This window comes from Elgaria multicarinata, chromosome 5, assembly GCF_023053635.1.
Source record: "Elgaria multicarinata webbii isolate HBS135686 ecotype San Diego chromosome 5, rElgMul1.1.pri, whole genome shotgun sequence".
NCBI lineage: Eukaryota > Metazoa > Chordata > Lepidosauria > Squamata > Anguidae > Elgaria > Elgaria multicarinata.
Window position 1 is genome coordinate 93,712,433 of NC_086175.1, and position 13,664 is coordinate 93,726,096.

Here is a 13,664-nt window from a genome sequence, read left to right on the forward strand (position 1 = left end):
TTCAGCAAAGGAGGGCAACAAGGATGATCATGGGTCTGGAAACAAAGCCCTATGAGGAGAGACTGAAAGAACTGGGCATGTTTATCCTGGAGAAGAGAAGGCTGAGGGGAGACATGATAGCACTCTTCTAATACTTGAAAGGTTGTCACACAGAGGAGGGCCAGGATCTCTTCTCGATCATCCCAGAGTGCAGGACATGGAATAATGGGCTCAGGTTTCAGGAAGCCAGATTCCGGCTGGACATCAGGAAAAACTTCCTTACTGTTAGAGCAGTATGACAATGGAACCAATTAGTTAAGGAGGTTGTGGGCTCTCCCACACTAGAGGCCTTCAAGATGCAGCTGGACAACCATTTGTCAGGGATGCTTTGAGGTAGATTTCTTCATTTAGCAGGGGATTTGATTTGATGGCCTTATAGGCCCCTTCCAACTCTACTATTCTATGATTCTATGAAAGGTTAAGTAGTAGCTTCCTCCTTGCAGTTTCTGCCCCTTTTATTCTTTCAGCACAGCTGGGGACTTAGTGAGACATTGCATCTTAATTAACACCTAACGAAGGGGTTTTAAATTATGGGTATCTTGCATTATTCTTTTCATTTCTACAGCAAAATATCACTATAAAAAAGAACCATCACTGATCCCCAGCCCCCCAAACATACAGGAGGCGGATCAGGTGGGAATGTAATCTTAGAAAGCACCCCAGAGTCCTAATTCTTATTACACACAGGACTTGGCCCACCTGCTTCTCTAGTTGGCACTATTTTCTCACATTAGTCTTTAATGATAACTGCATACTTCCTATAATGGAAGTCTACTGGACTCATTTAGACTTTCCTTTAAACAGACATGCTTAGATTTGGATTATCAGACTACCAGCACTGAGGTGTACAAAATTATGTATGGTGCCGAGAAAGTGGGCAGTATATTTTTTCCTCTCTCATTATATTAGAAACTTGGCTTGAATAGTGGTAGATTCTGCCCAAAAAAAAGAAAGCACTTCTTCACACGTGGTATTCAGTACCACATAATGCAGTGATGGCCACTAACCTGAATGGCTTTCAAAGGGGATAAGACAAATCCATGGAAGAAAGGCTATCGATGGCTACTACTCACAATAGCTATATATTAGCTCCAATATTAGAAGAAGTACACTTCTCTATACCAAGTGCTAATATGAGCCGGGAGGCAGGGGAGTGTGGGGCAGAACTGCACTCAAGTCCTGCTTGTGGGGTTGCTAAAGGCATCTTTTTGGCCAATGAACATGCAGAGGTAGATAGGCCTTGGATCTGATCAAACAGAGTACTTATGTAAGCCATACTGCAGTGAGTATCTTGCATGTGTAGTTTTCGGCACAAGCATATTTCTGCATTACCTGGAACACAATCTAAAATCTTCCATTCTGGGATGTGTAAAATGTCTTGATTCTGTTCTGTTAGCAAAAACTCTTAGAATCTGTGAGCAAGGTTGCTGTCGATCATGTCCCCGCAAAGGTAAGCAACAGCAGTGACAGACAGCATACCCATTGGAATTGTTGTGGCTAAAAATATTTCAACAGCTGTAACTCCCAACTGGATTTCTGTTTCAGAAACTGCAGCATTCAGAGTAGCTAGATGTCTCATCCAGCCCTTTGTGGCCCCATCAAACCTTGTGAAGTGTTCCCTTAGGCAACGGCAGTTGAGATTTTCTGCACATCAGTGCATCCACTTACAGCAATGGCCATAGTGATGAGCATGCAAAACTAGAAAGAATAAGCCACTTCTTCTGGCCTATGAAAGCACAGGCACCTGGGAAATACATAGAACTAAAAGAAATTCATGTGTTCAGTTAAGGTGTTCCCAACCCTAACATCAACAGTAATGTTGTAACTCATAACCTTAATTAGTACTTAACTTACATAGCAAACATAAATCACTCTTAAGGTGACTACTGAAAAGCCTAAACCAACCTCTGATAATCCCATACTTTAATATCTCTGCTCCACACTGAAATTATGAGAGAATGGCAAAAGAATGAGAAAAGATTACTCAAACATATTGGAGTAGCATCCCGTTATGTATACACAATTATATTTCCAATCAATCTGCTGCAGTTTTGTATAATGTAGAATCAGGATCTTTGGAGCACAGATTGTCTCGAATATAAACTATATAATTTTCTCATTAACTTCCTTGAAACTCTTTATTTTGTTTTTTGTTTAACCTTCTAGCCTTCATTACTAAAGAGGAAAAAAAATTGGAAAGATAATGGCAGAGTGTTCAAAAAGATTAAAAATTCCAAGAAAATATAAAATGGAAGGATTAAAGTTTAACTATCATTATTTTGAGGAAATATAATATTATTTTAAAGGCTGCAGTAAATGTTGGTTTACAACAGGGGTGGGCAACTTGTGGCCCACCAGATTTTTTAGCCTAAATTTTTCATCATCCCTTACCATTGGCTAAAATGGTTAGGACTGGTGAGAGTTGTAGACCAAAACATCTGGTGGGCTATAAGTTGTCCAACCCTGATTTAAAGAATACTTTCTCAGGTGCTAAAAGAGGTACAAGTACTGTTTTTTAACCCTGTTTATTTGTGATTGAACCAGGTGGGAAACTGTCTGCATACTGGATCCTTTTACAAGACTGTTATCTATACTGACAACGGTTGCTGCTAACAGCCTTGCATGCATGGTTGATGTTAGAATCTATGTTTTGTAGTGCATTCCTATATGTGTCTACTCAGAAATAAGTCCCATTGACTTGAGTTCAATGGGGCATACTCCTAGGTAAGCGAGTATATGGCCTTAGCTAGACCTAAGGTTTATCCCGGGATTGTCCCAAGGTCATCCCTGTTCATGTAAATGACACACAGGATATCCTGGGAGCAGGCAGGGACGATCCCAGGATAAATCTTAGGTCTAGCTAAGGCCTAAGATTATAACCATGCAGTGCAGCCCTTTACATGTCTACTCAGAAGTATCTCACTAGTCTAGGCCAATAGGATTTCAGGCTACCTATTCTAAACTTTCTGGATTTCCTCTCTTATTATTTAGGTTAACCACACACACACAAAATCACCCTCATGATGTCAGGTGTATGGAAGAGTAGCAACAGCTTGTTGGAAAACAAGTGTTTATCGTTGCCTGTATGAACTCATAGAAGGCCTGAAAGTTATTTTTGAGCTTCATGGCTCAGGAAGGATAGTCTTCTCAGTCCAAGTCCAATACTCTATTAATCCACACTGGCTCTAAGAATCTTGAAAGTCCAAAAACAGATTCAGCTAATTTTTAAGCTGCTAACATAAATACTATTTGTCACATCATAAGTCACTTGATAGTTTTAACAAGTCTGCCCATTTTCAAAAAGTGCATTAAGTGAGAAATTGGTAAATGGAATCTTCTCCATTCCACTATACAACTCATCAACCTTCACCAGTTGTAAATTATACAGGGCATTGCTATTACTTCTTTCAGGGACACTCAGGGAGTAATCAGCAACTTTTGCCACATGATAACCAAACACCAAAAATATGAGCCCGTATGTTAGTTTACAACAAAAGCTTCCCTTTCCAGTAACTGTAGGAAGTGAGGCACATTTCATAATAAATGTCTCAGGGCAAACTCAGAACTAATTTGTTCAGATTTGTGTGTGTGTTTATAGTTCTTCTAAAAATCAAAGTCACAGGATTATAAGGCAATGCAACACTTATAAGAGGTCTTAGGAAGAAATTTACAACCAATGTATTTGTGGTTCACATGAGTTACAAAATATGATTTCCTCCAAGGCCTCCTGGCTCGTAAATATGATCTAACAAAGTATCTGATATTTGCATTTAGGACACCATTCAACCATTATTTCCAAGTGAGCATCAGCATTTTATACTACAGTATTTTATGCAAATAAATTCCACATAAGAGAATAGTGAGAAACTCAGAAATGACGGTAAAGCTTTTCTTTTTAGAGTTTGGAGGTGGGGGAGGGAGCATCCAATGTGATCTCATCTCCGATAACTTTCCACAAATGGTCTGCATTTATGCTGAGAGACTGACAGAAATAAAATGCCTACCCACAAGGGAAATGATACTGTTTCTAACCGTCGAACTTAAAAGGAAAAATGGGAAGCTGGAACATACGCCATACAAGTTCTAAATAAAATCTTTATTTAGGCCTCAGAATGGGAGCTGAAATGTACATTTCTGGAAACCACAGAAAAATGATACTCAATCTGCAACAAGTTATTTTGCAAATGGCAGAATGATTGATTATATATGTAATTAAATAAGATGGTCTTTCAGTACTACCCCCCTTCTCCTCAAATGTGAAATGGCAGCATACTTGCTATATTCTTAACTGCTTTCCTTAAGTTGGTGGTGGCTTTAATTATTTTAAACAGCAGAGCTGCAAAAGTTCTAAGGATCACTGCCATAAAATGAAAAGGGAAATATTCAAAATATGAAAAGTGGGCAAGGATTAGTCGAGGAACAGTGGTTTATATTGGAACAATCTGATATTTTCTGTCATGCTGCTTTGAGTTATTATCAACTTAAAATTTAGTTAGAAACAAATTTCAAAATCTGGTTGAATTTATGAAGTTATCATTTCCAAAAGGCAGGTATGCAGGCAGTGGGGGTGAGTTGTGTCTTGAAAAATTAATTTCCATGTTTACAATCATAGAGCCATATTCAACCTACCAAGGACTTTCCCAAAAAGGGGGTGCTCTTCTTCCCACCCTATTCTATCCCCCTGAAATCTACTGGAGGAATTCCAGTAAGGTTACTTAATATCTTTATTATAGAATTTTTGTTTCCCCACATATATCAGAAGTCCTACACCCTGCCACTTCTAGCTATACCATTTGTCATTCTCCTCAGAAATGGAGATACCAGAGCTTTATGTCAACCAAATGTTCCAATACTGACACAAATCAGCCAGTTGGGTTTCTTCCATCATTTGTTCCAGGTTATCCTTAGAATTATTTCAGCCTGGGATCCTGTGGCTTAGGCAGCCAGGGATCCTGTGGCCCAAGTAAGCAGCTCTTTAGGCTTCTCTGGTTCCTGGGGTCACTTCTCCAAAGGGCTGTCTTCCATTTCCACCTCCCAGAACTCAAGAACAGAGCACGGAATGGAGTTGCACGGGCTGGATGGCAAAGACCTTGCTACCTTAGACGCAACCCATGAGAAAATGTCTGGCAAGTATCTTTGCTTGAGGGCAGTTGGCCAGTTTTAAATTAACCAGTAGGCTGCATCAAAGAAAAACTGGTGCAGCAGTCACTTGTGTGGAACTTGCTCACAGCTATGTCAATGTTGGCAGCATAACTGGATGTTTACTTTCAAGAATCCACACAATGCTTTATTTTCAAGGTGTTACAGAATCACTGTCGCAGTTGCCTTGTCTTTAACTATTCAAACTTCGTATTATTAAATCACACACTCTTGCATCACCAAAAGATACAAGCAAGTTCTTTCCATCTGGCATCCTGTCCTCTTTCTCTGACACTATTTAATCAATTTTGATCTCACTTAAATAAACTGGGGTCGGGGTTGTTGTAGAAGTGCACCTGACTCCTCCTAAAGCATCCTTAGTTGATGTATGTTTAGCAAATTCTTCAAAGGAAGAAGATCTCACAACTAGGATGGTCCCAAGACATTTGGTTGCTTGATGCAAAGGAATGATAGCACCTCTTTCCAGGCACAGAAGTAAACTGGACCAGCACTTCAAGTGACCAGGGGGTTGCTCCTGCTGCCTCTAATATCTGCCACCTGTGTTTATTGCCACACTGGGCCTGTTCAGAAGACACTTTAAACCATGGCTTTAATCATGGCGGTTAAGCCAGAAAGCCAGGCTGTGTTCAGAAGACACCTTAAACTATGGCTTTAACCACAGTGAATAAGGCTTTTTGCTTTATTCATCATGGTTAAAGACCTGGTTTAAAGTGTCTTCTGAATGGGGCCACTCTGCCAGCCATGCTCACAATCATGGTAGGTTGCTTGCTTCTTCACTGAACTAATAGTTCTCCTAGATATGACATACATATGTCACCTACATGCAATTTAAATTCGTTGCTTCTTATCCTATCCTGTGTACAGAGTTTTGACCACAACCAAAGAGGTCACTAACAAAATATATTAAAAGTATCTAAAAACAAATTGAAGGTGCAAATTTTATAAAACAGCAAGATAAAAAAAAAATGTCCAAAAGCTTGAAACATCCTGAACATAAGGACATAGGAACATATGAAGTGCCATGCTGGATCAGACCAAGGGTCCATCTAGTCCAGCACTCTTTTCACACAGTGGCCAACCAGCCATTGGCCAGGGACCAACAAGGCAGGACATGGTACAACAGTATCCTCCCACCCATGTTCCCCAGCAACTGGTGCACACAGGCTTACTGCCTCAAATACTGGAGGTAGCACACAACCATCAGGGCTAGTAGCCATTGATAGCCCTTGCCTCCAGGAATTTATCCAGCCCCTTTTTAAAGCCATCCAAATTAGTGGCCATCACTACATCTTGTGGTAGTGAGTTCCATAATTTAACTATGTGCTGTGTGAAGAAGTACTTCCGTTTATTTGTCCTGGATCTCCCACCAATCAGCTTCATGGGATGACCCTGGGTTCTAGTATTTTGAGAGAGGGAGAAAAATGTCTCCCTGTTCACATTCTCCATACCATGCACAATTTTGTACACCTCTATCATGTCTCCCCTTAGCCTCCTTTTTTTCCAAGCTAAATAATCCTAGTTGATGTAGCCTTCCCTCATAGGGAAGATGCTCCAGCCCCTTAATCATTTTAGTTGCCCTTTTCTGCACTTTTTCCAGCTCTATAAAATCCTTTTTTAGGTGTGGTGACCAGAACTGTACACAGTATTCTAAGTGAGGTTGCACCACAGATTTGTATAAAGGGAGTATGATAATGGCAGTTTTATTCTCAATTTTTTTTCTTATAATGCCTAACATGGAGTTTGCCTTCTTTACAGCAGCCGCACATTGGGTGGACATTCCTGGTGGTAGGAACTCGCAATACCCACTCTCAACTGCTAAATAGCATGTTTCCATGTATAAGAAATAGGTCCCTGCATAAATAACTTACCATCTATAATTTGATACAGAGTCAACGCTAAACAGGAAAACAATATCTATTATTTCAGGTGAAATATCTCAAGTGTAATGCCCTGCTTGTGACTTTTGGTAGACAACTGGCTGGTTGTAGTCAGAAACCAAAAGCTGGACTGGATTGGTCCAACAAGTCAATTCATATGTTCTTAGTGGTTCCAGAAAATACACAGTGAGGCTGCAATCCTATGCACACATTCCTGGGAGTAGTTCCCATTGAACTCAATGAGTCTTACTTCTAAGTAGACATGCATAGGATTTCACTATTAGCTACATATCATGGGGAATTTTTCCTCTTTGGGGTATTCTCATTAAAATTTGGAAAAGAAAAAATATATCTGTGAACATGTATTATCCTTCAGATTTCTCTAAGACAACCTGCCTTCTATATCTCTACCCATCTTCATAATCTTTGAATCTTTTACCATTTATCAAAGGGTTCCTTACACATAATCCTCAAAACAGGAACAGAGAACTCCAAATGAGATCATATCTATGCTTGGTTATGTCATTTTACTACAATATGTTACCACCTCATATTCCTGTTTGTTTTCCAAACAGTAACCCCCTAAATCCTTCTTAGAAAGCCAGTTATTCCCTATTTTATACTTGTGGATTTGGTACTTCTTTCTAATATGTAACACTTCACTTTTATGTAAACATGTTCCCCCATTTTAACTCCATACAAGCTCTTGGCAAGGAAAGTAAATATGATAGCCAAGCAGGATCAAACAGATTTTAGATACCATAATTCGTTTCAGCCACAATTCAGTTAAGCTCAAATGCCTGGATTTAAGACAATTTAGTGAGAAAGCAGATAGATATGTCCATTCACTTTGGTGATTTAATTAAAAAGAAGTATCTCAATATCAGTAAGCATATATGCACTATGATTTTTGGGGGCCTACATATGTCATGATATGTTAGTGATACACAGAGTATGAAATCACAGAACTAGATGGAATAAGAGATTAAGATGAGAGGTAAACCTTCTTAAAGTTTGGAGACAGAATGAGCAGTAAGGTCAGATGTGTTGCAGATTGCTTCTCATTTTTGCTACACTTAAGAAGAGGCATGGTGGTTCAGGCCATGGGTCCATCTAGTCCGGCATTCTATTCACACAGTGGCCAACCAGTTCTTGATGGGAAACTCACAACAGGACACGAGTGCAACAGCACGCTCCCACCCATGTTCCCCAGCATCTGGTGTACTTGACACTTCATTTGTGTGTGTGTGGGGGTGGATGGATGGATACACATCTATATACACACCCAGTGTATTAAACCTACACATTACTTTTTTCTGTGTCTAAAACATAGCACCCCCAAGTGTCTAAGATGTATGGCATGAGACAACAGCTATTCCATAAGCACAAACCTTTATTTATAGTGTTTTAGATAAGGAGGCAAATTATTGGTCAGTCAAGCTTAGAACTAGCTAACTGACAACTTCCAGCACAATCCTATACAGGTTTACTCAAAGTCAGGTCCCATTGAGTTCAGTGGGATTTACTCAGATATGTATTGCAGTCTTGGACATGAAGTGGAAATAGATTTCAATAAAATACACCACTCTGTTGTGACTTTTTCATTTTAACCTTTACAACTTCTCAAATGCAAAAATGTGTAACCTTGCATGTAGGTCATTTTCTATTAAAAGCATTTGGAAGAGACATAATTATTGTCAATGCTTAAAAAGAGATTTCCACTTTTTTTCCTTCTACACTGTTATACCTTTGATACGTGACGTCCTCTAGATATTTTCAGGAAGCATTTAAATTCTGAATATTTTCTCAATAAGTTAAACCCATGATAAACGGCACATTAGGTTTAGGGAAAGAACATTTCAGAATATGTATATCCTATCCTCAATCCAGACATAGTTGTACTCAAGAAGGCACTGCATGCAACAAGCAATGTGGGGAAGGCTTTGCACAGTACTATCTCAGGATGGTCTATGAGGACAGACATTGTGAGACCAATGGAAATCTTCCTCTGCATTGTACAAGACCAGTGGGGATCCTATAGGACTATTCACATTGGCATGCGGGCTCATCTACACCAAGCAGGATATTCCACTATGAAAGCAGTATGAAAGCGGTATTTAAAAGGCAGGAGCTACACTACTGCTTCTATAGCGGTATTGAAGTGCACTGACAACTGTTGGGGCCCATGACATGTACCATATACTGCTTTCATGCCGCTTTCATAGTGCAATATCCTGCTTGGTGTAGATGAGCCTGCAGTCTGGCAGATCTTCACACACATCCGCACATTGGTCAGCTTACTCACATACAGTAGTATGTAATGCTGAACTTTGGAAGCTTGTCTGACCAATGATTTGCCTCCTTTTGTAAAGCATCCCCAGTAAAGCAGCTTGTACTGTTGTACCCATTGTGCCCATTTATTCATCATTAAAAAGGCACTTACTGACCTTGCTCCCACCTCTTTCTGTTATTAAATGGTAGTTATTAGAACTTTGGACATGCCCTTACCATGATGATCATTGTGAGCATGGGAGCTGAGGGCTGATAGGCAGTAAGAACTCAACATGAAGAAGTTCAGTGATGTAAACTGGAATTAAAGTGTCATGAAGCCAGTCTAAAGCTCTACATGTGCCAGTTAACACAGAGAGCTCTTGAGTATGTATACATGGAACTAGTGTGCAAGTAGTTTTCCCTACACCATTCAACAGAGGGATCAGTTCTATTCCTTTGTCCACACAGAGCTGTACTTTCATTTGAAGTGAATGCAGAATCCCGATGCTTATTGGAAACCCTGTGCCTGCAATCTGAGTTATTTTTATCTAACAATGAACTGAATTGGAAGCGAAGCAACTTCTCACGAGAGTTAGCGAAGTGTGGTTTCCCCTGTAAGATTTTTATCCTGTATGAATGTGCTCAGATCCGTATTAGTGATTGAAGTGACTTGCTTTCCCCCCCTCTCCATTCCACATCTGTACTGTTGTAATTTATGTGAATTGCAGTTAATAATCAGTTGCGTTATGCTTAATCAGCATATCAATAATATGCTCAGCAAAGACTAAGTGGCTCTCATTTCCCAGACCCTTTCACAAATTTGATTGATTGACAGTATGAAAATTGCGCAAATGCAGGTGTTGGTGCAGGATATTATCTCTGTGGATTTTGCAATCAACTATACATAAATGTAGTTATTGCACTTTTTTAAAAAAAAACACGTTCCGTTGCTCTGCTTTCTGGAGGGGCCCAAACTCCCCAAAGGTTTGAATGAGCTTGACCAGATGATCCTAGTATTACGAATGCAAACATTATAAATGTGTGGGATAGCTAGGCATGGGGGAGGGGCCAGGGCAGGATGAAACTATGACATTCTTTGAGGGTGATGATTATATTGAATCCAGGGTTAAACCACTGACATCAGCGAATTGTCAAGTGGAACATAAATCTGGGAATACAGATGAGGGTAACTCACAAAATGAATATTCAGGAATATTTTGTATACCTGCAAATCAGGTCAGATAATCGCAATGAAAAATGTCTAAAGAAACCTGAAGCAGCTGAACAAAAACCTGTCTCCCCACTCTCCTGAATTAACCCCTTATATAAAGCTCATACAAAACAATGAATTGGAAAGCTCTTCATTGGATGTCTTCTAAGGGAAGGAAAAAACACTCTTTTCTTTTACTTATAAAGTATCCTGCCTCAGCATATTGGCACTTATAGGTTGTGATGGGAATATATTGCTGTGTCTTGGAACTTGGCTGGCATCATACCAACACCCTCATTTGTGAGTCACAGCTTCGAGTGTAGCTCTATTAACTTTGGCTTGTAAATCACCTTAGCACTATTAGCAATGTTTCAATATGATGTGACATCTTTATTATAATGCTTTCCCTCTGAAGTTTAAGTTCATATTTTAGCTAGGTTTCAGACAGACGCAGATTCCTCAGAGTTTTAATTAATATAGTAGAAGTAAAGCACTATAAAAACATTGTCTTTCTCGCCTAGCTCTTTTCACTTTTTTAGCAATAGTTCCTTCTGCAGCACAATTACTTAAGGACACAAGTGCAGAAGAACAAGAACTATTCTATGCTTGAGTTTTAAATGCCAGACCACTCAGCTTCGTAAAATCTATGCAGGTTTGCTCCTAAATTCAATAAGAGCTGGAGAGCACTCTCTTCTTTCCCTTTCTTGGTATGACAAAACCTGGTATAAACAAAACTTGTTCAACGCGAGTAGCTTGTTATCCTGTTACAGAATCAGCATGGGTACAGAGTTTTATTCTTAGCTGGTTCCCTGAAGAAATGAGAATTGGTAGATAGGAAAAGCACGCACAGCTAAAACTTACCCAGATCAACACAGTCTTCCAAAGCCTAGCCAAATTGCTGCGTGGGTCTTTTTAATGGGTTAATATGTCATGTCTGTTTCTTACAACACTCACAATGCTCCGCTTCAAGCCCATGCCAACTGCTTTGCCTCTTGCTACTATAGGTATCTGGGGCAAGAGAGCCTCAACAAGAGAGACCAACAAAGCAGGGGAGCGGAGCAAAAGTGCCTGCCAAAAGAGCAAAACTGAGCCTCTGCAAAATTACACAGATACTCAGCTGGAGATTATCGAGAAGAGATGAGCTGGAAAAATGTGGGAGATTAGTCTCATTTGACAGCATTGGGGCAATCTCCACAAGGAAAATGTGCTATTACCTTCCGCTATCCTCTTCTGAAGTTAACAAAAAATAAAATAAATACTAAAACAATTTAGTCATTCTCCTCTGCCCCTGTGTGTCTAACAAAGGTCTCTGACACAGCATGCTCTGCAATCTAGAGACGCTACTAGACAAGGCTTTTATTGTGCAATTAGGGGTTCAGAAGTGTCATCTTTCATTTGTAACCCTCCCGTGTTGTTCCACTGCTTCTTGCGTGTGTGTTTCTAGCCACAAAAAAATCTGTGTTTTGATTGGTAGTACTAGGAGCTGTCCATCTGGACGCATCTTTGTGAACATGAGAACTGCCTTCCTTCATCAAACCAGCAAGAGGCCATCCAAATGTCTCTAGGATGCTTACAAGCAACTGCCTGCCCACCCCTACACTGTCCAACCTCAACATTTGGTATTCTAAGATATACTACTTTTCAACATGGAGGTTCTTCCATTGACAGATCCATCCTTTCTGAATGTATCAATCCTCTCTTAGCCTCATGTAACCCAGTGGTGATTGCCACATTTTCTGGTAATAAGTTTCTTACATTAGGGCTAAAGCATCATTTTGGCAGGGGAGCATTTAGGGGGCATCATTTTGGGGAGCCTTCATCTACACACACAGTTACCATGTCCTTATCCCATTCATGCAATCTCATGAGTAATTAAAGAAAAGCTTCTGTTTTAATATTTTATTTTCTTCATTTTGGAAATTACACAATGGCCCAACTCTTTTCTACCATGTCCTCCCTTCCCCCCCTTTCCCCCCCCCTTTTGCTATTTTTGTTTAGCATAACACCCAGCCTGAAGAAGGTTCCTGTGAAGCTTGCTGACTATTATGTAATTTGGGGTTCGGTTCTGACAAATATATTATCCTGTCGATGTTTTAATTTTATTCTAATGAAGTGTTTGGTTGAAACTTTATTCCAAACTGGTAACCTGTATTTCCTCTCCCAGTTCTGTTCCAGTCCAGGTTCAACAGAGAGAATTTAGATTCTGTTCCAGTTTGAGGGAAAATAAATCTTCAGTCCAGCTTTTGGTTAAGGTTCAAGTTGATGCCTTCGTTTAAAGTGGCTCTTGCTACTATCATGTTTGCAATGTGAATTTAAAACCTACATTGGCCAGAATGCTCATTCACATTTTTAAAAAAAAGCCTCCTCTCTTTTGCCACAACAATACATACAGTTCCACAGACACCATATGATGGAGGTTCAAACATAACTTAAACATCACATGTGAAAAATCCCAACGTGTTTTTTGAAATACCTATTATGTAAACAGTACATTCTGCAATGACAACTTAAACAGTTACTATCATTTCTAATGCTGTTGAAAGGGACATTTGCTACACTTGAACAATATCTGAATTACAGAGCACATGCAAATATGGATGCTTGCAAGCACATGCTTTAAGAGGTAGAATGTATTATTAAAGGAGACACACACACACCAACCAACCACCATTTCGAAACTCAAGTGAACCCCATCTCTAGTTTGGTGTTCTCTGAAGAGGGGGGGAAATGGTTAAACAGCACATTGATCTATAGCACCATTTCCACATTTTACAGTCTAATGAACTCACCCCATGTGATGGGTAAGAGATCCAGCCCAGCTCTCCTTGAATTGCTTTTGAATCCAACAGATTAACTGTGAAAAGAAGACAAAATAAAGAGTATTGAGTTTGTTTACCTCTGCTCAGTTAGCCTCTACATGCAATAGTCCCTTGCAAAGGAATTGGTTTGTTTGGTTCTCCGTTAAACTATCAGAAGTACACAAGGAGCAGAGCTTTCAAAGCAAAACAATGCAATGGATCTATCTCCAAATTAATTTCAGCAGGGGTGAAAATAAAACAGTTCTTATCAGCTTCTCACACGCCAGTTTCCCCCCTCACTTAACACAT

At 39.7% G+C, this 13,664-nt stretch overlaps 1 protein-coding gene across 2 annotated transcripts in view; it reads right to left on the minus strand.

Moving 5' to 3' along the window:
• Positions 1-13,407, minus strand: part of EPHA3 (EPH receptor A3) — a 233,772-nt gene extending 220,365 nt beyond the window's left edge. For both annotated transcript variants that reach the window (XM_063126827.1, XM_063126826.1), the window contains exon 1: positions 13,347-13,407. The gene's annotated coding sequence lies outside the window, so the exon portion shown is untranslated. The remainder of the gene's footprint in view (positions 1-13,346) is intronic.
• Between the last annotated feature and the right edge of the window lie 257 nt (positions 13,408-13,664).